The sequence below is a fragment of the Callospermophilus lateralis genome, chromosome 10, assembly GCF_048772815.1.
Source record: "Callospermophilus lateralis isolate mCalLat2 chromosome 10, mCalLat2.hap1, whole genome shotgun sequence".
Classification (NCBI taxonomy): domain Eukaryota; kingdom Metazoa; phylum Chordata; class Mammalia; order Rodentia; family Sciuridae; genus Callospermophilus; species Callospermophilus lateralis.
Window position 1 is genome coordinate 104,662,979 of NC_135314.1, and position 27,298 is coordinate 104,690,276.

A 27,298-nucleotide genomic window follows, 5' to 3' on the forward strand; every position below is an offset into this window, starting at 1 on the left:
TATGACTGAAAAAGAATGCAGAGCTTCCTATGTACTCTGTGTGCTGTCCAAACACTATATTCTTATTACAATGTTGTATGCTAGATTTATCAGTTGCTGAAAGTTGTATGTAGAATTCTATTATGAGTGTAGGTTTGCTGAAGTTTCCTTTTTTGTTTTAAATAGATGGCAGCTCCATTTCTACATGCACGATGGTTCAAGATTGTCGTAACCTATTTGCAAAGTTTTCCTTTCATCATCATTTTTTTAAACAGATACAACATTTTTTTGTACCTTTATTTTTTATTTGTTCATTTTTATGTGGTGCCAAGGATAGAACCCAGTGCCTCGCACATGCTAGGCAAGTGCTCTGCCATTGAGCCCCAGCCCCAGCCTCATCATCATTTAATAGTGGTATATACTGGTAATAATGCTCTGGCCTCAGGTCTGTTTCCCCCTCACCCCATGGCAATACCAGCGTGCTTGTGGTTACCTACTTGGAATATATTTCCCTCTCTTTTTACTAATAGCCTTTGGGTGGCCTTTACATTGTGGTACTGTGTCTCTTAAAAATGTCATAGAAGGCCGTCTGCCCTTTCACTGGCAAGCCTGCTCCATTGCTGTGGTTTGTCCCCTAAGGTCCCGTGTTGGAGGCTCGGTCCTCTGTGTGGTAATGTGAGCAATGGTAGACACTTGGAGAAGAGGCTTCTTGGGGAGATGGTTGAGTGGTGAGGGGCACTGCCCTCTGGAGGGATTAATGTTCTGGTGGGGCCACATTGGTTCTGGGAGATTTAGAGTTGACCCTTCCGGGTTTCTGGTGTCCTGTCTTGCCCCTCGACCACTCTCACTTGCAGTCCCACCACAATGATGCCATCGGGTGCGAGGTCCTCACTAGAGCCAGGCAGAAGCATGTGATGATGTTCCTGGACCTCCCAGCGGTGAGCGAAGGAAACCTCTCTTTTCATTCCTCCCCATCTCCAGTTTTTGTTATACCAGCACAAACAGATTAATACACGTGAACCTTTTTAGAGATTATTGATGTATTTCTTTCATCTCTTTATTTCAGTCTTACTGAAATACAAATGACAAGTATGAATTTAAAGTTGTATGCATTTAAGGTACACAACACGATGTTTGATATATGTGTACACTGTGAAATGATTACCACAATTGAGCTAATTAACATACGTCACCTCCCAAAGTGACCTTTATTGTGTGGTAAAAATGAACTTAAGACCTACTTTCTTAGCAGATTTCAAGGATGTAACATGTTATCATTCAGTATTCAATCACCTTTTCTTTGTCGGTTCATGTGTCCAGGGACACTTAGGTTGATTCCACATCTTGGCTTTTGTGATAATGCTGTCATGGGCGTGGGAGTGTGCATGTCTTAAGAGACCAATTCCATTTCCCTTGCGTGTGCTAGGTGTGGTGGCACCTATAATCTCAGCTACTTGAGAGGCCGAGGTGGAGATTTGGAAGTTCAAGACCAGACTGGGCAACTTGGTCAGGAATCCACCTCAAAAAAAAAGTTGTTGTGTTTTTTTTTTTTTTCCTTTTGAATACATATGGAGACCCAGAGTGAAAGTACCAGATTGTAGGGCATTTCTATTTTTAACTTTTTGAGGAATCTTTACACTGTTTTCCCACTAACAAAAGTGTTTCCTTTTCCCCACAACCTTTACAGAATTTTTAGAATTTTTGATTATAGCCATTATAATAGGTGTGGGGTGATTTCTAATTGTGGTTTTGATTATCATTTCCTTGATGATTATTGATGCTGGATAATTTTGCATATATCTGTTGCCCATTTCTAAGCCTTCTTTAGAAAAATGCCGCTTCAGGTTTTTTGCCCTTTTTAATCAAGTTATTTGTGTGGGTTTATTCATTAAAAAGTTTTTGCAATTTCCTTGTATTGACATTTATTCCTTATATATTTGGATATTAATTCCTTATCAGATATATGATTTGCCAATATTTTTTTCCTATTCTGCCAGTTGCCTTTTCATTTAATTGGTTTTTAGTTTCAGAACTGTGGGCTCACTCCCAGTGACCCGCCTCCTCCCCCTAGACCCTCCTTCCGACAGTTTCCCTCACTTTCAGTGGTCCATTCAATCACAAACCCAGCAATGGACTAATCCATGCATAATATCAGAAACATGTGATTCAGTCTTCCAAAAGACCCACCTCTGAACAGGCTTGATGGAGAACCAAACCATAGACCCTTGAGCCCTTGGGGAACATTTCAGACTCAAGCTATAACAGACCCCTTGTATTATTTTTTTCTTCCCTTGTTTTTCTGACTAGGATTTTATACTGTGTGTTGATAGAAGAGGTGAGAGTGGGTGTGCTCGTCTTATTCCTGATCACTGAGGACCAGTTTTTAGTCTTTCACTGTTGAATATGAAGAGCTGAGGGCTTGCTCTGTGTGGTTTTTATTGCACCGACCTACCTAATTTGTTGAGAGTTTTTAATCACAAAATGATGTTGAATTTTGTCACACATTTTTTTACTGCATTTGTTGAGCTGATCATGTAATTTTCCTCCTTTGCTCTGTGTGTTGTATCACATTTATTGATCTGCATGTGATGAGCTATCCTTGCATCTACTGTTGGTGTATTGTATTGCCACCTTTTTCTCCCTTTAGGTCAATTAATATTTGCCTCATATATTTAGGTGCTCCAGTGTGGGGTTTATATAAATTCACAATTGTTATTGACTCTTTTTAGAATCACCTAATGATTTTACTCATCTCTTACTATTTTGATATAGTATGATAGTTAATGTTTGCTCTTCTTTTGTGTGGAGTATTTTCAGTTTGAATATGTCCTGAAAGCTCACTAGAGGCTCTTTTGTGTGTGTGTGTGTGTGTGTGTGTGTGTATTTGTGTGTGTCTGTGTGCTTGTGTGCTACTTGGGGATCGAACTCAGGGCCTTGCACATGCTAGGCAACTTTCTACTACTGAGCCACATCCCCAGACCTATTTTATTTTGTGACATGGTTTCACTAAGTTGCCCAGGCTGGCTCTGAACTTGCAATTCTACTGCTTCAGTCTCCCCATTAGCTAGGATTATAGGCATGAGCCATCACACTTGGTAACTAGTCTCTTTTAGGTAGCATATAGCTGGCTTTTTAAAAAACCCATTCAGTTGCTCTATGTCTTCTGATTGAAGAATTGAATCCATTTCCGTTTCAGGTAATTATTGACAGGTAAAGGTTTACTATTATTATTTTGTTACTTGGTTTCTAAAGGCTGTGGGCTTCTTAGGCAGTGTCTCACATGGCTAGGGGAGTCAGGTGCTCACTCTCTGAGCTCTCCTCTTCCCTGTGGGAGAAACTGCAGACCCAGGAGTTTGTTTTGGCCCTGAGCTAAGCCTGGTATGAGGAGGGATGAGCTGGGCGAAAGGAAGCTGTTCTCACCCTGGTCAGCACATCTTTCCCAGGATTGTTTTGCTCCAGCTGTATATGAGGACTTTCTACTGGACTCTTGGACTCTCACACAAGGTATTGTGTGTGGGGTTTTCAGAATGGGTGCTTGGCTAGCGGGATGACAGCAGGAAGCTCCTCTTCTGCCATCTTGCTGATGTCACCTCTTCCCGTCTCATTTTGAATTTTCCACTTATAATGCCTTCTATTTGCTCCTTTCCATCATTCATTCCCTGATTTTTCTTAATTACATTTTTCCACATTTTAAAAATTTGTGTATTATAGTTGTACATAATGATGGGTAAGTAATTATATTTTCTTGGCTCTCTTTTTTTCATGTCTCTTGGTTTGGAAATTGTACTGTTTCTATGCTCTCTATACTTTTTTTGCATCTCACCCCCTCCACCCAACTCTTTTCCTTCTGGGTTTGACTTTTATTTTTTATTTGAAGACAGCCTTTGTAAATTCTTTCAGTACAAGTCTGTTAGTGGTAATTGCTGATTTCCTCTGAAAATCTTTATTTTGCCCTCACTTTTAAATGTTTAACTAGGCATACAGTTCTAAATTGACAATTGCAATCATTTTTATTTTAGTATTTTAAGATATGATTTCATTGAATTCTAGTTTCTTTTTTTTGTTATTAATAAACCAACTGTCATTCTGTTATATTTTATCTTTTTCTTTCTGTTTAAGACTTTCTGTTTTTTTTTTTTTATTGTCTGTACATTTAAGTATGTGTCTACAGTTGAATTTGTTTTGTATTTCCTTAGGGTATCTATCCTGGAGTGACTTTCTGTGTATAGAAAATTTTCCTTTCAGCTTTTCTATGCAAGGCTGAACTATTACCCCAAATGACTTTATCAGTTCATCTTCCTATGAGTTCTCCACTCCTTACGTTACATTGTGTCACCTGATTTTTTTAAAACTGTTTTTGAGAGAGAGAATTTTAAATATTTTAAATATTTTAAATATTTATTTGTTTATTTATTTTTAGTTTTCGGTGGACACAACATCTTTGTTTGTATGTGGTGCTGAGGATCGAACCTGGGCCGCACACATGCCAGGTGAGCGCGCTACCGCTTGAGCCACATCCCCTGCCCGTGTCACCTGAATTTATGTCTGCTTATTTTAGAAAATTCTTGTCAGCAAATCAAGGAAGACTGCCTCTCCATACACAAATAAGAAAGAAAAGGTTGAACTCCTATGTCAGTCACCTTAGATGTGAGGGAATCATGTCATGCAAAACTATGAGTTTATTTAGTCTTTTAATTTTTAACAAACTTTAACAAACTTTGTTTGATATTTCTCAACTCCTCAAAGATAAACTTTGTTGAAAACATACTTATTTCATTGTTCTGAACTTTTCACTTAACATCCTAAAAAAATGAATCTGTCCATTCATTTGGAACTTGGCAAGAAATGGGAGTCTTTAGAAATCTTTAGGTGGAAATTTCCTGAAGCCATTTTTAGAAGTTCTATTTGGTAATTTCTCAAATTTGTGTACTTCAAACACATATGGACTCTGTCTCAAATTTATGTACTTCAAACACATATGGACTCTATTCCTTATCATAGTAATATTTTTTTGTGTGTGGTTTAAGAATTTAATGAGCCATAAGACACATAAAACATGCACAACTGTGTCTGTTGTTTTCCAGGGTGACCACAGTCAAATCCCAACCCACACAGTCCATGAGCTTCAAATGTGCTTCATGTGTTAGCTATCTGGGAGCTTCCTGCTGGAGGGCCTTCCCACATGGTTCCCTCTGCAGGAAAGGTCCGTCCAGCATTCCTGCCTGGCCTGTGCCTTAGTGCCCTCACACCTCACTCTGGGCAGTCTCGCTAAGACTCGTGGTGGCAACAGTGACATTAGGGCCTGTGATTGTGTGTGAATGTGGTGTCCCTGAGAGGTTCCATTAGGATGAGGAGACTATTTTGTTCCTCACTGTATCCCTGCCATTCCTTAGGCATGACTTGATGGAGAGTCTCCTGTGAAGATAGGGACCTAATGACTGTCCTTCCCTCATCTGGATACAACGTCTGCATTTACTTCACTCCAGTCTTTCTGAGGCAATCTGTCATCCAGATTTCCTACCTCACCCACAGTGGGGTGACTAGACTTGTCTCAAATTAGCTGTTGTGTTCTTAACTACCAAGTGAGATCTTCACTGTCTTTCTAAAGTCCACCAAACCAAGAAGAGCATGGTCAGGCAGGGAGGCCGGACCCCACACTGTCCTGTCAGTGCTCTGCCCTCAGCCCTCAATCCCTCATTTGCTGCATGCCTGTGCCATGACCTCATGCCTGGACCACTCAGCTGCTCTGAGCTTTTGTTGTTACGTTTCATCTGCTCTTCTCACCCAGTACCAAGACTGTTTTTTCCCAGGCAACCTTTCTCAATTATTTCATGCAGCTACCCTTTCTCTAAATTCCTTAGCCCTTACCTTTAAAACTATTGGGGCAATATTTAATTTTATGCATTGAACTCTCCTTCCTAGTTCACTCTTCCTCCCTGAGCAAGCAGTGTAGGACTGAGCCCAACCATTTCCCCTATACCAAAGAAGTCTTCTTACAACCCGTGTTCAGCACCTTCCCCGGCACATGGAAGGTACTACAAAGATCCCTTTCAAATTCAATAACCCAGAAATCACTTCACAGTTTTTGCAAAGAATTCCTCCTAGTAGGTTTCAGAGGCCATAGGTACAGGAAATAGCCAATCTGTAGTCAGTACCTCTGGGACAAAAATCAATTGAGCAGCAGGAACAGCACCCACCAGATACAGTGAGATCCAATCTGTCTGCTTGACTACCTGGGAGATGCTGATGGGGCAGGAGCTGACCTGGAAGGCGGAAGCATGGCACCCATGTGAATGTGTGTGGATGTGGTATCCCCTGAGAGGACATCACTGTCCCCACTATCACTGCAATAATTTTATTTTTTGTTTAACCATTTAATGTTTCTGATTGATCTCAGAACTTAAAAAGACTGTCCACATTCTTTTCAGTATTTAGGGGAAACTACTTCTTGATGAACCCAGTCTAAATCCATTTTAAGATTGGGATCCATCTCATCACAAAGTCATGAAAAGTTAATTTCTGTTCTACTATAAATTACTGCGATTTCTAAACTTGTTTGGAATTCCTGCCCGTGCCTTGAACTCACCCATGCCTGGCTCCCCCTGAGCAGATAACAACCCTCTCTGAAACCTCAGTGGTGCCTCAAAAATTCTGATGTTGGGATCTAAATTTATTCCCTACCTTTAAATGTTAAGCCATGTAGATCATTAACCTACTATAAGCCTTTATATTGTGCTTGTCAAAATCCTGTTATCTGTGAGTTCTCAAAACACTCCCCTTTGCAACTTTTTGTGCTATAAAACCTTGTTCCTGATTGATGAGTACTGTTCTCTGGCCTGGGAGTTCAGGTGAGACAGTCACTGGCCAGCTTTTGTGTACACAAACACAAGCTTACTTTAATTTGATTTAAAATTGGAGTCCGTTGTCTTTTCTTTGCGACGGGGTTCAATACTTCTAAATTATTTTAGACAAATAATTGATATTTATTTATTTTATTTATTAATTTTTTAAAAAATATTTATTTATTTTTAGTTTTCGGCGGACACAACATCTTTGTTTGTATGTGGTGCTGAGGATCGAACCCGGGCCGCATGCATGCCAGGCCAGCGCGCTACCGCTTGAGCCACATCCCCAGCCCAGTAATTGATATTTAGTTTTTTTTTTTTTTGTGGTTGCTATCTTACAATATTTTGAAAGTAGGCAGTTCTACAACTGTTTATGTGCTATCTGTACTTTATAGGAAGAGACAAGAAAACACAAACTGTTGTGGTGGAAGGTGTAATCCAGTGCTTGAGTACTTGTCTAGCTGATGGGAGGCCCTGGGTTCAAACCAGCATTGCCAAAAACAAACTAACAAAAGACTGTCAGTCACAAAGCTTGAAAGCTCACTTCCTTTTATTTGTTTTCATAAGGAGATAATTAATGGTGTGTTTGAATCATGTGCCCTATCACCCTTCATGTTTTGAAGGCCATAATCAAGATCTATGCCAATCTTAACTGCCTAGTCCACATTTAGGTCAATCATATTGCCTCATCCACATTTTTAAAAATTAGTACATTTTCCCAGTCTATCTTCTTCCAATCTGCTTCCACTCAACACAAATGGGAGAATATCTGTTTCTATCAGTTGTATCAAAATTAAGTCTGCCTAAATGCAGTACAAACAAAACAGGATCTTGTTTACAACTGAAACAACAAGGAAATTATAATTTGAAGAAAAGATTGAAGCCACAATAAAACGTTCTGTACTCAAGGTGTCTAAGAAATTAACAGAGCTCTTCTCTGTGCTTTTTAACCTATGTTAACTGTTTTTCAGTTTTTTGATGTCATGCAAGAAATCTGTGATTTAATATAGAATCCAATTTTAGATGATTTAATGAAAAAATGCTTTGGAGATATTTTAGGCATTTTATACCAATTACAGTAGCTTTCGCGGTAATATTTCTGATGCTGAATTTTATTTACGTCTTTCTTAAAGACAGAATTACATAAATTTAGGTGTTGATTATCTTCTTAAATCGACGAAGGTTTAAGGATACATAGGAGACGCAGAAGATCAAAGTCATTTTGGTGGTCTTTATTTTGCAATTTTAGAGAACAGCTGGGCTTTCCCGATTCCAGTGTCCTACCTTCGCAGGCCTCCTGAAGCGGTCAGCTGCATCCAGTGGTATGCCCTGACCTCCACCCTTGTCTCCTTTTAAAACCCCCGTGCTGAGGGTCTGCGGAGCCTGCTGAAGGCTCCTGAGTGCTCCCGGATGCAGCACCTGGGCACTAACAGTGCAGCCCGGACCCGCCGAGGCTCACCCAAAAGCAGCCGGCCCGGCCTTCCGGCTCAGCAAAGAGGCCGCCAGGTTCGGAACGGCGGACCCAGCGGCAGCCGGGGCGCAGGGCTCGACTGCGCGTGGCTACCAGATGCCGAGGTCAGCGCGGCTCGGGGCCAGGCCGCGGGCTAGTGCTAGAACTGGCGGGTCGCCCCTACCAGCAGGCCCTGGGTCTCGTCCGTCCGCCCCCGGCCCGGGCGCGGTTCAGGGACGCGACCTCGTCCTGGCCTCCCGGGCCGCAGGGAAGGCGGGTCGGCGCCAGACCAGGTTCGCCTCGCGGTCGGTCAGCGGAAGCGGCCAGGCCCGCCCACCGCTGCCGGTCCCCTGCAGGCCAGCACCCCGCGGTCAGGAGCGGTTCCTGCAGCTGCACTCGGGTTGCCCAGAAGGCCACCGCACCCTGCTCTCCCCTGCCTTCCCTTCCAGGGACCGCGATCACGCGGCGGAAAACGAGACTCGCGAACTGGGCAACCTCCCAGCACGACCGGGACTGGCAGCGCGACTCGGCGGCCCGAGGGTGGGGAGGAGCCTCAACAGGCAGCGCTGCTGCCCAATGGCGGCTCCACGCCCCCTGGCGCGGGCCAATGGGGCACGCGGGGCGGGACTTCCGCCTCTCCGGGTGTTGCCGTGCACGCGCCGCCGCGGGGCTGAGGGGCCGGACGGCGTTCAGTTATGAAGTCTGGGTAGGACTTCTCCCTCAGCGACGCGGCCCGCGAGCTGTCCCGCGGCCCGGCTTCCAGGTAAGACCGTGGAGCTCGGGGCGCCGCGCGGCGCTGTCCCCGGGGCCTGGCGGGTCGCGCCCCGAGCGGGCTCGGCGGCGGCGGCTGGGTCTGCGCCGCCGCTCGCGGCCGGCCGCGGAGGCACCGGCTCTCCGCAGCGGAGCAGCCGCGCCACGCCCTCGGAGCCGCACCCCGCCGGCGTCCGGAGCTTCGGCGTCCGCCGCTGTTTTCAGGTGGCCTTCGGGGGCGGCAGAGCCTGGCCGGTGCTTGGAAGCGTCTCTGGTCCAGCACTTTGCCGCAAAGTCCTCGGCGAATCTCCGGACTTTAGTTGCGAGGCCTCTTTCGTCTTTGGAAAAAAATTAGAAAAGAAAAAAGGCAGTCACTTCCTTCCTTTCTCACTCACCCCCCTGTTCCTTCCTTAAGTGCCCAGCCTGCGGGCCGACGTGACCCCCTGGGGCCAGGCTGCACGGCCGCTAGGACGCTGCTGAGTTGACCTGCTCAGGCGAGAGCTCTGCCCCCGACGGGCAGCCGGACGAGGTGTAGCAGAGGCAGTCGTGCAACTTTGGGAGCAGACGCGACATGTTCTCTGGCTGCTTTTGGTAGATTCCTCTATTTTGTCCTCATCTAGCAGTGGTACATTTCCAAAACTATGGTGTCATCCTCAGTTTCAGCACCGTGGGCAGCTGCTAAAATCCTATGGTTGCCCCAAACCTGCCTGGCTGTCCCTTTCGTCAGTGATGTAGCAGGAACAGTGAAGCTAATGCATTCCTTTTCAACAGTGCTGTGTTGTTCTCCAAGAGGAACATCCGCATTTTTTTTTTTTTTTTTTGATTCGGTGCAAATGAGTAAGGTGGTGTGCCTTCCAAGAGAAGCAGGTCGATTCAGAATTTAAGGAAGGGCTTTCAGGGTCTTATCTGTTTAAGAACAGGTTTTAATGGGCTGAGGAGATAGCGCCTTTTCAAAGTAACGCAACTGGATTTTGATAGCTTAAGCAGAAGTTAAGTGTGCAGCGCTGAATTCTGGTCAGTAGGGATTTATTAATGGATTTTGGAGTCAACTTAGTGCATTAATCTGGGCACTAAAAAAAAAAAAAAAGAAAGAAAAGAAAAGAAAAAGAAAAACTGCCAACTGCCAGAGGACATTTTAGGGAGTAAGAGTAAATATTAGTTAATGAAGCTTTTGTTTCAGACTTAAAAAAAAAAAAAAACGCTTGTGTCAAGATGAAGGTGTAAATATAAGGCATATTATCATATTATGGCAAAAACAGGATTTACAATTTGTGAGTCAGGCAGGGTACAGCTCTACCACTTACTAATTCTGTGACATCAATAAACAAGGAAAGAGTTGTTGTGAGGATTAAATGAAATAAAATGTGTCTGTTGCATAGTTAAGCCTCTAAGTTTTTTTTTTTTTTTTGGATAGAAGTACAGTTATTTCTCTATGTAAGGAACAACAACTGTCGTGTGTGTGTGTGTGTGTGTGTGTGTGTGTGTATAATATTTAAATATATTTTAAACCTTTTTCTCTGAAGTTAGCTAGTTTGGTGTCTTGTCTCCATGTATAATGTAAATCAGGTGGGAAATTTAATTCTGAAGGCTTCAAGTCAGGTTCTTATTTGTCCTTGTTATTTCTCTCAACATTTTAGTGGGGCCTGAATTGATGCTAACATTCAGCTCTCTTCCCTTGATGTCTTCTACTATATATCCCAGAGTAACATCAGTTTTTCAGACACAGATTTTAGTAAAGTGAGGGTAAAACTTAAGACTGAAGGGAGAGGTTTAAATCTCAGTTGAGTTGGATAGCAAGGCATTTTATGTTTTGTGGTTCCTGCCATAAATTTTTATAAAATGAAGTGGCTTAGGCAAATATTTAGTATGCTTCCTTCATGTTGGTGTACCTAAAGATGGTTGGCTTTTAAATAAAAGGTGTGATTTTGGGCACTTAAAGATCGCTGAATTAATAATTTTTAGCAGAAGACAAAATGAGTTTGAATAAGAACAGTGTTTTGCACTCTTTGACATGTTACTGCCATATGGCATTGCATATGTAGTTTCACATGACATAGAAAGGGGAAGAAAATTGGTAAGCATTGTTAGTTTCTCAGAAGAGGAAACAGAATTAGTAGAAAAGTGAATTCCTTTTAAAAAAGCATGGTGGTGAATCATGGGTAAAAAATCATATACTGTGCAGATATTTATTGAGCATATGTAAGTTTTTACATTGCATTGATTTGCGAACAATGAGAGCATAAGACTGATATTGTTAAAGTTTATATGTCAACATATAAGTAACAACAGAATAATAAGATTGTTTGCTTTTGGCCAAGTACATTTCTTAGTACTTTGTGTTATTCAGCATAATTCTCACAGTCTTCACCGTGGTAGATATTAGGATTATCCCTTTTTTATATGGGGAAACTAAGGCATCTCAGATACATAACTTGCTGAGCTCATATAGGTAGTTGGTGGAAGAGCTGGAAGTTGAACTTAGGTATCCTGACTATCTAAAGCCTGCCCCTCTCATATTTCATTTAAAAAATACAGGATGCTTTTGGGCTGCTATAGGTTTTTAACTTAGATGACTTTGGGTAAACCCATTTTCCGTAACTCCTGTCCAGTGTCTGGGAAGTGGGAGAGTTTGTAAAGCAGTAGACAGTCTGCCTTCAGTAAATAGATGCCTCAGCCTTCCCTTTTGTTGAGGATGTGGCCATTTGAAAGATGGCTGGTGATTGGAAGAGGATGGGAGAAGAATTGTAGTTCCACACTAGGACACTGCCCCAGCAGAGCTGTGGAGGTTGGAAGGGAGAGTCCATGATTGTGTGTTTAGGGACCTGGGTGGTCAAGAGAGGGATGCAGATCCTGGAGCTCCTCAAGTGTCAGACTGAAGATTTTGTATGTGATTTTTTTTTAATATATAATTTTTAGGTAGGAATTCCACGGAGTCTAGTTACAGCAGTGTAGGCAAAATGTGATGATTGTAATGAAGAGCAGAAGATTCAAAAACACTTGACAGTGACCTTAGGAACTGACACAAGTATGGGCCTCAGACAAACTTTTGGAAAAATAGTACTGCTGATAACAGAAATAAGGCTATCATGATGAAGAACAGGTTTTGGTGGAAGGGCATTTGGGAGGAGAGAAAATGACAGGGAATGTTGTTTTGGAGCTGAGGAGTTTTCAGACATTTGGAAAGGGAAGGTGAAAACTAGAAGCTCTGATTGTTCATTGAAGGGAAGAAACCCTGTGCTGACCCTGGGAGGCAATGCCCTGGTGCAGTCATTCCCTTGGGGTCACTGGTGTGCCTGGATTTCCTCAGAGCTGCAATTCCTCACTTAGTGAGTACATACATTGTTTCCCCTGTACCATATTTTGTTTTGTGTCCTGGGGGAATACGAGGGGAGGTATTGGGGAAGGAGAAACTGTAAAATTGTAAAGCTCCCACTTATTGTTTCATAAGAGAAACAGTAAATTGGAGGCTAGTGATTCTCACCAAGAAATTTTTTATTATGTTGCGGAGCTGAGGATGGAGCCCAGGGCCTTGAGCTGGCTGAGTGCTCTACCACTGAGCTACACCCTCAGCCCCCACACTAAAAACTTGGAAAGGTACTGTGATTTTTGTATACTGCCAGGCATTTATAAATCTATGTTGAATGTTCTCTTGTTTTAACATGTCCAGATTTACTTTTGGGAAGAAGAAAGATTCTGTGAATAGACCCTTGTGCCAGTCATTCTATAAAATGATGATGATGATGATACCAATTTTGAAAGTTGTTTTGAAAACTAGATTAATAAATGAAAAATGCCTGTGACATGGTAGAAAGTAATTGAGATGTTACTGTTATCATCACTATTTTCTTTTAAAAAAAGAAAGGGGGTTAAAGGGGTTAAATTTTGTCAATGTTTTTCTGCATCAATTGAAATGATCATGTTTTCCCCATTCATTCTGTTAATATGATATATTACATTAATTACTTTTCTCATTTTGAATCATCCCTTAGACATTCCAGGAATAAGTCGTACTTGGTCAGGATGCACTATCATTTAATGTGCTACTGAATTCAGTCTGCTTGTATTTTGTTGTGGATTTCTGCATCAATAAGATACTGATCAATTTTTTTTTTCTTGTTGTTTTTGTTTGTAGTATCCATCTGATACTGGATGGTATCATCCAGTAATTTGGTATCCAGGTAATTTGTGCTCTTTGGAATGAGTTAGAAAATATTCTCTCCTCTTCAATTTTTAGAAAAGTTTGAAAAGGATTGGTACTGTTAAAATATTTGGTAAAATTCATGCCTGAAGCTATATGAACCTGAACATTTCTTTCTTGAAAAGTTTTTGACTACTGATTGAATCTCCTTAGTATAGGTCTGTTTAGATTTTCTATTTCTCCATGACTCAGTCTTAGCAGACTGTATGTTTCTATGACTCTGTCCACTTCGTTAAGATTATCCAGTTTCTTGGCATACAACTGTGCATCGTGTTCTTTCAATCTTTAAAATCAGTAATTATGTCTCCTCTTTCACTTCTGATTTTAGTTAAGTCATATTAAATTTAGCCTAAGGCTTTCTCTGTATACATTTTAAGTTTGGTCTAAGATTTCTCTGTTCATAGTACAAAGTTACTTAACTTGACATGCAAACAGACCGTAACCCACTCTTGTAACAAGTCTTGGCCGACCACAAGCAGCCAACTATTCAAACCATCTTCAAATAAGGCAGATGCGAGCTACAACCAACTGGCCTGTTTCTGTACCTCACTTCTGTTTTCTGTATGTTGCTTTCTTCCTCCACTGTAAACAACCTGCTCATGTGGTGGTGTGGGGACACTGAACCATTTGGGGTCGACAGCTATCTCATTCTACAATCACAAATAAGCCCAGTAAGATTTGCAAAACTAGATGTGTTGTAATTGTCTTGTAACAGTCTTATCTCTTTTTTTCTCAATCAATGCAGCTAAAGATTTGTTAATTTTGTTGATCCTTTTACCAGAAACCAACTCTTAGCTTCATTTTTGAGAACCTGGGCTTCCTGCCTGGCACATGAGATTATCTGCATGGCTTTGGAGCACAAATGATGGTTACTCATCTGATTCTGGACTGGTAACTGTAAAACTTCAAAACTGCTTTAGTAAAAATTTACCAAGCCTCACAATAAATCCTAACTTCACTTTTAAATCTGGAGGGATAGTACAAGATTCATCTATATAAAATTACATTTTAAAACTTCATTTTAAGAATGGGAGAGCCATTTATAAGTGTTTAGTTAGGATGAACATTCCTTTCAGAAAATCCTTTCATAAATAACATTTAGCCCTGGTGATGCAATAGTCTGATTTCAACTGCCTTAGGGCCAGTGAACACTCATGGAACAACCACCCAGTCCATGAGAAAGCCTCCCACCAGGCCAGGAGCCCACTGGCTCTCAAGCTACGTGCCTGTGCAGCACAAGCTGCAAAAACTGGGTCAAAACATCCCACTACTGAATAACTGCGATCTTTTCTTAATTTACTAAAAATGTTAATGATAATGGATTCTACTTGTCTCTCTCAGACAAATAAGAACCAAAAGAATGTATATTGTACAAAGTACAAAGCATTGCCAAAATTTAAAAAGTGAACAGTTAGTTAACTTCTTTTGTGAAAAATCCAAATGTTGACAAAATATTATGTACCACAAAATTTTCTCCAGAATAATGTTTTTAATTAACACAAAACCTGAACATATCAATAACTTCATAGCATCTCTTATAAAGCTCTGTGATTTCCAGGAGTTCTGACAACTAGAACTACTAACATAAACTATAGTTTAATTCCCATAATAATGAAGCTTTTAAGGAGAATGGTTCAGATTTTCATGAATAAAAATATTAAATTAGAAAACAAAATAAAAAATAAAACTAGGTCTAACTTTTTTTTTTTTTTTTTTGGTACTGGGGATTGAACTCAGGGGCACTTGACCACCAAGCCACATCTCAGCCCTATTTTGTGTTTTATTTAAAGACAGGGTCTCACTGAATTGTTTAGTGCCTCACTAAATTGCTGAGGCTGGCTTTGAACTCGCTATCCTCCTCTGCCTCAGCCCCCACCCCCAGATGCTGGGATTACAGGTGTGCACTACTGCGCCCAGCCATAAGGTTTAACCTTTTTAAGAAAATAATAAATGCCAATTTTTTTTTTTTTTTTTTGCAAGAAAACAAAAGGTTGTCCACTTAGTTCCTCTAACATGAAATCATCCAAACTAAAACCAAGCTTCAGCTAAGTTTTTACCATTCCCATCAACCAAACAAAAACTTTCTGTGATGACTGTTTTTACAATTTGATTTTTTTAATAAGTCAGCAAGAAGAACAAAATTTTAACTTTCAAAGATTAAGAAATAAGTTTCCTCAAAACACCTAATTCTTTCTAACCTCAGGGTCTTTAATACTAACTGTTCCCAAGTATAATGTGTACTCAAATTGCCTTTTCCCCCATGGAAACAATACTTTACTATACCAAAATACCAATCATAATAGAATCAGAGGTATTTTTACTGCTGTTAGACACTCATATCCTGTTTTTCCCAAAAATGCACCTTTGTCCTTACGCAGGCACAAGCAAAAGTTATCTTTTTTTTTAATTGGTTGTTCAAAACATTACAAAGCTCATGATATATCATCTTTCATACATTTGATTCAAGTGAGTTATGAACGCCCATTTTTACCCCAAATACAAATTGCAGAATCACATCAGTTACACATTCACATTTTTACATAATGCCATATTAGTGACTGTTGTATTCTGCTGCCTTTCATATCCTCTACTATCCCCCATCCCCTCCCCTCCCATCTTCCCTCTCTACCTAATCTGTTGTTGTTCAGTTCTCTCCCTTGTTTTCCCCCCCTTTCCCCTCACAACCTCTTATATGTGATTTCGTATAACGTTGAGGGTTTCCTTCCATTTCCATGCAATTTCCCTTCTCTCTCCCTTTCCTTCCCACCACTCGCCTGTTTAATGTTAATCTTTTCCTCATGCTCTTCCTCCCTGCTCAGTTCTTAGTTGCTCTCCTTAAATCAAAGAAGACATTTGGCATTTATTTTTTAAGGACTGGCTAGCTTCACTTAGCATAATCTGCTCTAATGCCATCCATTTCCCTGCAAATTCCATGATTTTGTCATTTTTTAGTGCTGCGTAATACTGTATAAATGCCACATTTTTTTAATCCATTCATCTATTGAAGGGCATCTAGGTTGGTTCCACAGTCTGGCTATTGTGAATTATGCTGCATGATCACTGATGTGGCAGTATCCCTATAGTACGCTCTTTTAAGGTCCTCAGGGAATAGTCTGAGAAGGGCAATAGCTGGGTCAAATGGTAGTTCCATTCCCAGCTTTCCCAGGAATCTCCATACTGCTTTCCATATTGGCCGCATCAATTTGCAGTCCCACCAGCAATGTACAAGAGTACCCTTTTCCCCACATCCTCGCCAGCACTTGTTGTTGTTTGACTTCATAATGGCTGCCAATCTTACTGGAGTGAGATGGTATCTTAGGGTGGTTTTGATTTGCATTTCTCTGACTGCTAGAGATGGTGAGCATTTTTTCATGTACTTGTTGATTAATTGTATGTCCTCCTCTGAGAAGTGTCTGTTCAGGTCTTTGGCCCATTTGTTGATTGGGTTATTTGTTATCTTATTGTCTAATTTTTTGAGTTCTTTGTATACTCTGGATATTAGGGCTCTATCTGAAGTGTGAGGAGTAAAAATTTGTTCCCAGGATGTTGGCTCCCTATTTACCTCTCTTATTGTTTCTCTTGCTGAGAAAAAAACTTTTTAGTTTAAGTAAGTCCCATTTGTTGATTCTTGTTATTAACTCTTGGGCTATGAGCATCCTATTAAGGAATTTGGAGCCCGACCCCACCATATGTAGATCTGAGCCAACTTTTTCTTCTATCAGATGCAGAGTCTCTGATTTGATATCAAGCTCTTTGATCCATTTTGAGTTAACTTTTGTGCATGGCGAGAGAAAGGGGTTCAGTTTCATTTTGTTGCATATGGATTTCCAGTTTTCCCAGCACCATTTGTTGAAGATGCTATCCTTCCTCCATTGCATGCTTTTAGCCCCTTTATCAAATATAAGAAAGTTCTAATTTTGTGGATTGGTCTCTATGTCCTCTATTCTGTACCATTGGTCCACCTGCCTGTTTTGGTACCACTACCATGCTGTTTTTGTTACTATTGCTCTATAGTACAATTTGAAATCTGGTATCGCTATACCTCCAGATTCACACTTCCTGCTTAGAATTGCTTTTGTTATTCTGGGTCTTTTGTTTTTCCATATGAATTTCATGATTGCTTTATCAATTTCTACAAGAAATGCCATTGGGATTTTGATTGGCATCGCATTAAACCTGTAGAGAACTTTGGGTAATATCGCCATTTTGATGATGTTAGTTCTGCCTATCCATGAACAGGGTACATTTTTCCATCTTCTAAGATCTTCTTCTATCTCTCTCTTTAGGGTTCTGTAGTTTTCATTGTATAAATCTTTCACCTCTTTTGTTAGGTTGATTCCCAAGTATTTTTTTTTTTTGAGGATATTGTGAATGGAGTGGTTTTCCTCATTTCCATTTCAGAAGTTTTGTTGCTGATATACAAAAGTTATCTTTTTAATACAAAAAAATCACTATATTACTAAGCATCATCCATGACAGTGGCATTAACAGACTGTGGCACATGCATGTAATGGACTTCTATACAGCAATGAAAATGAGTAAGAGCTACATCACCAACACGGATTCATTTCACAATGAGCAAAAAAGCTGAGCAAAGAAACCAGCAACAAAGATGTTAACATTCAGATCCTACTCAAAGTTCTTTAAAAGTCAAAACAAATTATTTGCAGTTAAGAGGTAAAAACATGGAAGGAAGGAAGCAATCCCAGAAATCAAGCAGCAGCCAGAAGGGTCAGCAAGGAGTGTGGTGGGAAGAGGTGCTGGAGATGCAGGCAGGACTCTGTATCTCCCCTGGACTGTGGCGAGGTGTGCACTGGCCTTGCTGCTGTTCTTCAAACCACACACACATCTCAGGCACACTCTTCATCTTGATATCTAGCCATTTTAAAAAAGAAAAAAATAAGCATGCTCCAACTTGACACGCAAAATGGGGTTTTGTTGCTTTGTTTTTCTTACTGCATAACAATAGTCTGAAAAACTGCTGGACATCACACACACTAAGTGTATCAAATACTAAAAACCAGACAGACAGCCACCCCGGAGTTACCGCTTCTTCTCACCTAGGCATATGAGATGGGACTTGACCATTTCTTCTTCATATTACCAACATGTACTCCAGGTAATTCTAATCACCAAGTAAGTTTGTAAAATATATTTCACTCCAGTGAATCACACACTACCAGAGGCCTGAGATGAAAATATTCCCAGCCACTCCCTGGGAGATTTAGACAGAAAGTCTATAATCTGATTTTGTGAAGTGTCACCTAGTGATTCTTATGATTAAGTCAAATCTGGACAACACTTTCTTCACTACTACAGACAGGCAAGTGGCTCGATCACACCATTGTGCTTAAACCTCTTGCCAAACAATGCACAGTGGTAGAGGGTCAAATCTTAGCAGAAAGGAAAAAAAGAAATAGGAATGCTAACAAAAAAACACTTCATGATCCTCTCTAATTCCCCTGCTGTCACCAGAGCCAAAGGCTGCCAACCCCAGCAATAAGCCACATGCAAACAAGAAAGAGACAATTAACAATGAAACTACTTTCACGGATACCCTAAGCACCATTTAGGGAAACACGGTAAATATTCTGGTTGTCTTAGTCATCAGAATTCATGCCCCGTGTACTTGAAAGCATCAATCTCCTAAAGCAGAACGCTTTATTTTTATTTATTTTTTAGTTATACATGGACACAATACCTTTATTTTGTTTTTATATGGTGCTAAGGATTGAACCCTGTGCCTCAAGCATGCTAGGTGAGCACTCCACCACTGAGCCGTAAGCACACTAAAGGGATCATTAAAATCAAAACCCCTGCCCCTTTATTTTTATGATGCCTCACACGAATGTCACCCACACCATTGCAGCCAATACTGATAGAACACTTAATTCTGTGCCAGCCACTCATATTACATGAGTGTTTTTCCTTCTAATCCTTGAAAAAAAAAGCTTTAAAATAAAAAAGAAACAATGTAGGAAGAAAGTAACTTGTACTGTTGTTCCCTCTTCCCTCTTCCAGGGACTCAAAGTTCTCTGCACAAATACCACAGTCACACTGAACAAGTTAACCTCTTCCCTTGCTTCCCATCTCCATTCCCACTCCTTTTTCTTTAATATATATACAAAAAGCTGAGCATGCAATGACCCACAGACAGTCTGGGTGTGTAAGTGTAAAATCTGCCCTGTGTTAATGGCGGAGGGCATAGGGCACCATCACCTCTGATTACAACCACCGTGTCTTCACACACCAGCACACAGCTCTGTCCCTGACCTCCTTCTGTATGTACTCCACTTTCCCCTGGCACCAAGTGCAGCCCATCCACATGCCTGCCCGCCTCACTCCTTACAGAACCTCCTCTGCTTTTTTAACCTTTCATAATACTTACCATTTTCTATCATTTTCTTATTATTTTATTATTTAATGTCCCCCTTTATCACAAAAGTATTTATTCCTCAGAGAGACAAATCTTTATTTTATGTGTATACAAACAGTGGCAAGCATGTGTTATGTGCTTAATGTTTGTAGGATGAATTTATACTCAGCCTCTCTTGATATATCAGCTTCTACATAACCTCTGAATATAGCCATATGTTAACTAAGCTAAAATAAAATTTAAGACTGTAACATTAAAAATGTTTTATACAGGATTAGGGATAGAGTTCAGAGACAGAGCATTTGTCTAGCTTGTACAAGGCTCTGGGTTGGTCCCATCATGGCCAAAGAAATCAAAAACTGTTGCCATTAAAGACAGGTACAGTGGTATATGCATGTAGTCCCAGCTACTAAGGACGCTAAGGCAGGGGGACCATTTGAGTCCAGGAGTTGGAGGCCAGCCTGGACACCAACATAGTAAGATATCGACTCAAAAAGAAAAAAAAAAAAAAACAAAAAACCTACTGTAAAACAAAATAATCTGTTAATACATGTAAACTCTGAATGGTGGGATTCTATGTAAACTCTGCATGGGGGACTCTATGCTTTTTATTATCTTCTTTATACTTATCTGTGTGCTTCAGAATTAAAAAAAAAAACTTTCTAAAGTCTATTTCATTCTGAATGGAGAAAAATTGAAGGCATTCCCTCTAAAATCTGGAACAAGACAGGGATGCCCTCTATCACCACTTCTATTCAATATAGTTCTCGAAACACTGGCCAGAGCAATTAGACAGACGAAAGAAATTAAAGGCATAAAAATTGGAAAAGAAGAACTTAAACTATCACTATTTGCGGATGACATGATTCTATACCTAGAAGACCCAAAAGGGTCTACAAAGAAACTAATAGAACTTATAAATGAATTCAGCAAAGTGGCAGGATATAAAATCAACACGCATAAATCAAAGGCATTTTTGTGTATCAGTGACAAAACTTCTGAAACGGAAATGAGGAAAAACACTCCATTCACAATATCCTCAAAAAAAATAAAATACTTGGGAATCAACCTAACAAAAGAGGTGAAAGATTTATACAATGAAAACTACAGAACCCTAAAAAGAGAAGTAGAAGAAGATCTTAGAAGATGGAAAAATAAACCCTGTTCATGGATAGGCAGAACTAACATCATCAAAATGGCGATATTACCAAAAGTTCTCTATAGGTTTAATGCAATGCCAATCAAAATCCCAAAGACATTTCTTGTAGAAATAGAGAAAGCAATCATGAAATTCATATGGAAAAATAAAAGACCCAGAATAGCAAAAGCAATTCTAAACAGGAAGTGTGAATCAGGCGGTATAACGAAACCAGATTTCAAACTATATTACAGAGCAATAGTAATAAAAACAGCATGGTACTGGTACCAAAAGAGGCGGGTGGACCAATGGTACAGAATAGAGGACACAGAGACTAATCCACAAAGTTACAACTATCTTATATTTGATAAAGGAGCTAAAAGCATGCAATGGAGGAAGGATAGCATCTTCAACAAATGGTGTTGGGAAAACTGGAAATCCATATGCAACAAAATGAAACTGAATCCCCTCCTCTCGCCATGCACAAAAGTTAACTCAAAGTGGATCAAGGAGCTTGATATCAAATCAGAGACTCTGCATCTGATAGAAGAAAAAGTTGGCTCCGATCTACATATGGTGGGGTCAGGCTCCAAATTCCTTAATAGGACGCCCATAGCACAAGAGTTAATAACAAGAATCAACAAATGGGACTTGAAACAATAAGAGAGGTAAATAGGGAGCCTACATCATGGAAACAAATTTTTACTCCTCACACTTCAGATAGAGCCCTAATATCCAGAGTATACAAAGAACTCAAAAAATTAGACAATAAGATAACAAATAACCCAATCAACAAATGGGCCAAGGACCTGAACAGACACTTCTTAGAGGAGGAGGACATACAATCAATCAACAAGTACATGAAAAAATGCTCACCATCTCTAGCAGTCAAGAGAAATGCAAATCAAAACCACCCTAAGATACCATCTCACTCCAGTAAGATTGGCAGCCATTATGAAGTCAAACAACAACAAGTGCTGGCGAGGATGTGGGGAAAAGGGTACTCTTGTGCATTGCTGGTGGGACTGCAAATTGGTGTGGCCAATTTGGAAAGCAGTATGGAGATTCCTGGGAAAGCTGGGAATGGAACTACCATTTGACCCAGCTATTGCCCTTCTCAGACTATTCCCTGAAGACCTTAAAAGAGTGTACTACAGGGATACTGGCACATCAATGTTCATAGCAGCACAATTCACAATAGCTAGACTGTGGAACCAACCCAGATGCCCTTCAATAGATGAATGAATAAAAAAAAAATGTGGCATTTATACACCATGGAGTATTACGCAGCACTAAAAAATGAAAAATCATGGAATTTGCAGGGAAATGGATGGCACTAGAGCAGATTATGCTTAGTGAAGCTAGCCAATCCCTAAAAAACAAATACCAAATGTCTTCTTTGATATAATGAGAGCAACTAAGAACAGAGCAGGGAGGAAGAGCAGGAAGAAAAGATTAACATTAAACAGAGACATGAGGTGGGAGGGAAAGGGAGAGAAAAGGGAAATTGCATGGAAATGGAGGGAGACCCTCATTGTTATACAAAATTACATATAAGAGGTTGTGAGGGGAATGGGAAAATAAGGAGAGAAATGAATTACAGGAGATGGGGTAGAGAGAGAAGATGGGAGGGGAGGGGAGGGGGGATAGTAGAGGATAGGAAAGGTAGCAGAATACAACAGTTACCAATAGGGCATTATGTAAAAATGTGGATGTGTACCCGATGTGATTCTGCAATCTGTATTTGGGGTGAAAATGGGAGTTCATAACCCACTTGAATCTAATGTATGAAATATGATATGTCAAGAGCTTTGTAATGTTTTGAACAACCAATAAAAAATAAAAATAAAAATAAAAAATAAATAAACAAAATAAAGGTATTGTGTCTAACCAAAATAAATATTAAAAAAAAAGATTAATTTGCTCAAGAGAGTCAACCTTGTTGAAAGAACCAGCAATAACATAAATTTCTTCACAGATCACCTAAGTGATAGATAAATGCCTGATCTCATTACTCCCTGAATAAAACTCCTCAAGAGACTAAACAGCTTTCAGAATAGCTCAGGAGCTCACAATAAACTGGATCCTGTTTGCCCCTGGCCATCCACTCCTCCAGTCCATCCTCCCTCAAACCCCAAGGACTCTCTCTTCTCCCAGCTTCTCCTTCTGTGCCTTCTCTTTGCCATCACTAGGTAACAAAACTAATTTAAACCGTTCATCACTCCCACTGTTCCTTAAGCTCCTTGAAATTAGAGATTACACATTTTGATTCTGTCTACCTAGCAGTAACCAGAGGCAAGTGACTACTGTACTAAGTAAAGATGAAACCATGATCATAACTAATAAGATCCACTATTAAGGTCTAAAATACTATGGCTTGTTTTTTCCTCTACCTAGTAAAGAGGAAATTATATGTCCATTTATATATATATATATATATATATATATATATATATATATAAACACACACACACATATATACACCCATATACATGTATACATAGATGGATAGATACACATATATAGATAGATGCACGCGCACACACTACATATATATATATATATATATATATATATATATATATAGTAGGCTGTAATCTAAAAACTACAGTCTTATAAACAAATAGAATCAAACATAACAAGTTTTGTGGGTACCTTTTAAACAACTAGTTCATTAACTAAAAGTATAAATTTAGCTTTAGCCTTACTCAGCAGAAGGCCATAACTGGCTCTATTTTATCCCTATTAGTGAAGCGAAACATTATACAACATGCATTTCATGAGAAATCTTAAAAGCAGATTTTTTAAAAACTGGAAAATTCCAAACACCTCATTTACAGATGAGGAAATGAACTGAGAGGTGAAGTTATTTGTGCAAAGTCACCCAGTTTATTAGTGGGCAAGCTGGTTAACACCCAGATCCCCTACTGTTGATGCTTCTGGCTATGCTATTAACTTTATTTTCATTCCAAGCTCAAAGACAAGCAAGTAAAGCAATCCATAGCACCTTCTCTCTGCCCCAACCCCTCAACCCAGTGAGTACACAGGATGGTGAGAACTGCTGCAGTTAGAGGCTCCTTCCAGACCCAGCCCCTGCCTGAGCATAGCCACCTCCCCCGCTATAAACCTATAATGTGTACCTACATCTGCTGAGCACTAAAGGCTCTCTAAATTCAAAGGCTTTGCTATTAATCAGTTCAGGGGGACAAAGAGGAGATAACAAAAATAAACAAGGAGACAGCAGAACAATTCAATGTATTTATGCCTGGCAGTATACAAAATCAGCCCTTCCACTGGGAAGAAGGGCAAGGGGAGACGAGTATGAGTGAGTAAGACATGGCCCTTCCTTCACAGTGCTCTACAAGAGTAGTTTCAATCTGGTATCATACTCATCATCTGCTTGAAAAGTTTGATTTATAAATACACAATACAAGACAAATCTAACTATGAAGATGTACTGTATTCCTCCCACTGGAAGATAAATATCACTAGGGCAACAATTTTTGTCTCCTCAGTTCACTGATGTACTCTTAAGTGCCTAGAACAGTGCTTGACATGGAAGTACTTAATAAATATTTGCTGGATGAAAGAATGCTATAGAAAAACTCAAATGTTAGGATCCAAGAACTGCTTCCAACTGTGGTGTCACAGAACACAGAAACCTTTCCTTGTCCCCTTGTGCTCAAACCATAACTTTTCATTTGCCAGCTATTAAGGCCTAACATGACAGAAAGCTAAAAATAATTCAGAGATGCATAGAATTTACTGCTTAATTTAACATCTCGCTCTATCCAACTTCACCAAACCCCAGAAAATCTGTCAAGAAAAGAAGCATACAGGCCCTTATACCAGTTGGTCCTGAGTCTGTTTTCAAGTATAAAAGGCCCTCCAGATGTTTTGCTTTCTTTCTTAGAACAGGCCCTAGGATTCTGTTTTTCCCCTTTCTTAATATAAAAATGATAGGGGTGCAGTGGGACACACCTGTAATTCCAGAGATTCAGAGGCTGAGGCTGGAGGATCCAAGTTCCAGGACAGCCTTAGGAAATCAGCAAGACCCTCAGCAACTTAGCGAGACCCTGTCTCAAAATAAAAAGGGCTGGGGATGTGGCTCAGTAGTTAAGGACCCCTGGGTTCAATCCCTGGTACCAAAAAGAAAATAGTGATGATAACAGTAACATCTCAATTACTTTCTACCATGTCACAGGCATTTTTCATTTATTAATCTAGTTTTCAAAACAACTTTCAAAATTGGTATCATCATCATCATCATCATTTTATAGAATGACTGGCACAAGGGTCTATTCACAGAATCTTTCTTCTTCCCAAAAGTAAATCTGGACATGTTAAAACAAGAGAACATTCAACATAGATAGAGAATGACATTGGACCTCTACCTTCTTACACCATATACAAAGTTAATTCAAGATGTATTAAAGACCTAAATGTAAGAAGTAATATATAAAATTCTTAAAGAAAACAGAGAGAGCTTTACGACATTAGATTTGGCAGTAATTTCTTGGATATGTCATCAAAGGTAACAAAAAGAGAAATAGATAAATTTGATTTAATGAAAATTAAAACTCTTGTATATTAAAAGACAGAATCTACAGAGGGAAAAGACAGTCCACAGAATGGAGGAGATATCTTGCAGTCACATGTTAGATAAGGGATTAATATGCAGAATATATCAAGAAGACCTGTGATTCAACAACAGTAACAGAAACAATCTGGATAAAACATGAACAGAGGACCTGAATAGACTTTCACCAGAGAAGACCTACCCATGGCCAGAAGGCACATGCAATGATGCTTGTTATCAGTAATCATAAGGAAAATACAAATCGGAACCCCAGTGGGATATTATGTTACTCCCACTAGGATGGCTCTTTCAGATATAGCAAAGAGGGCTGGGGTTGTAGTTCAATTATAGAGCACTTGCCTAGCATGTGTAAGACACTGGGTTTGATTCTCAGCACTGCATATAAATAAACAAATAAACAAATAAATAAATAAAATAAAAGTCCATTGACAACTAAATATACATATTAAAAAAATAGCTAAGAACACATGTTCATAATGATGTGAAGTCACCTGTGATTTCCATAGTGACTACTAGTTTACATTTCCACCAACAGTGTGTAAGAGTTCCTCCTTCTTCTGCCTCCCCACCAATATTTTTTATGTATTCTTGATAGTAGTCATTCTAATCTGAGTGAGATGAAATCTTGGTGTAGTTTTGATTTGCTTTTCCCTGATAGTTAAAGATGTTGAACACTTATTTTTATATTGTGTTTGGCCATTTGTACTACTTCTTTGTGGGAAATATCCATTTCATTTGTACATTTTTTGATTGGGTTATTTGATTTTTTTTTTAAGTTGTTGATGGACACAACACCTTTATTTTATTTATTTATTTATTTTCATGTAGTGCTGGGGATCAAACCCAATGCCTCACGCTTGCTAGGCAAGTGCTCTACCACTGAGCTACAACCCCAGCCCCTTGATTTTTTTTTTTTTTTTAATGTTGAGTTTTCTGAGTTCTTTGCATATTCTGGTTATTAAGTCTCTGTTGGAAGAGCAGCTAGCAAAAGTTTTTTACCTTTTGTAGATTGTCTCTGCCCTCCATGTTTCTTTTGCTGTGCAGAAGCTTTTTAATTTGATGCTATCCCATTTTTTGATTCTTTCTCTTATTTCCTGATTCCAGGAGACTTATTCAGGAAATTCTTGACCAGAAAGATAATTTCAGATTAAATGTCTGTTAATAATTTGTGTAATCCTATCAAAAAGTATATAAAATTATATGTGATTAAGGATGGTGGTGATGGAATTATATTAGTAGATTACAGAAAAAGCATTGACAAAATACAGCATCCATTCATGTTCAAAACATTAGAAAAACTATGTTCCTACTAACACACCTCAACATTGTAAAAGCTATCTATGCTAAACCTAAGGCCATCATCATTCTAAATGGAGAAAAATTGAAAGCATTCCCTCTAAAAACTGGAACAAGAGAGGGATGCCCTCTCTCACCACTTCTATTCAACATAGTTCTTGAAACTAACCAGAGCATTTAGGCAATAGAAATAAATTAAAGGTATACAAATAGGGAAAGAAGAACTCAAACTATCCGTATTTGGCGACAACATGATTCTATGTATTTTTTATTATTACTTTTATATTTTTTAGTTGTCAGTGTGTCTTTATTTTATTAATTTACATGTGGTGCTGAGAATTGAACCCAGTGCCTCACACATGCTAGGCAAACGCTCTACCACTGAACCATAACCTCAGCCCCAACATGATTCTATATTTAGAAGACTCAAAAAATTTCACCAGAAAGCGTCTAGAACTCATATATGAATTCGGCAAAGTAGCAGGATATATAATTAACAACCATAAATCAATTGTGTTCCTATACATCAATGATTAATCAGTTGAAGGAAGAAGTAGGAAAACTGTCCCATTTATAACAGCCTCAAAAATAAATATTTGGGAACCAATCTAACAAAAGAGATGAAAGACCTCTTCAATGAAGACTACCGGATATTAAAAAAAGAAA

The 27,298-nt window shown here is 39.6% G+C and overlaps 1 protein-coding gene across 5 annotated transcripts in view; it reads left to right on the forward strand.

The window, feature by feature from the left end:
* The first annotated feature begins 8,923 nt into the window (after positions 1-8,923).
* Positions 8,924-27,298, forward strand: part of Rnf13 (ring finger protein 13) — a 111,257-nt gene continuing 92,882 nt past the window's right edge. For all 5 annotated transcript variants that reach the window (XM_076868496.2, XM_076868495.2, XM_076868494.2 and 2 more), the window contains exon 1: positions 8,924-9,037. The gene's annotated coding sequence lies outside the window, so the exon portion shown is untranslated. The remainder of the gene's footprint in view (positions 9,038-27,298) is intronic.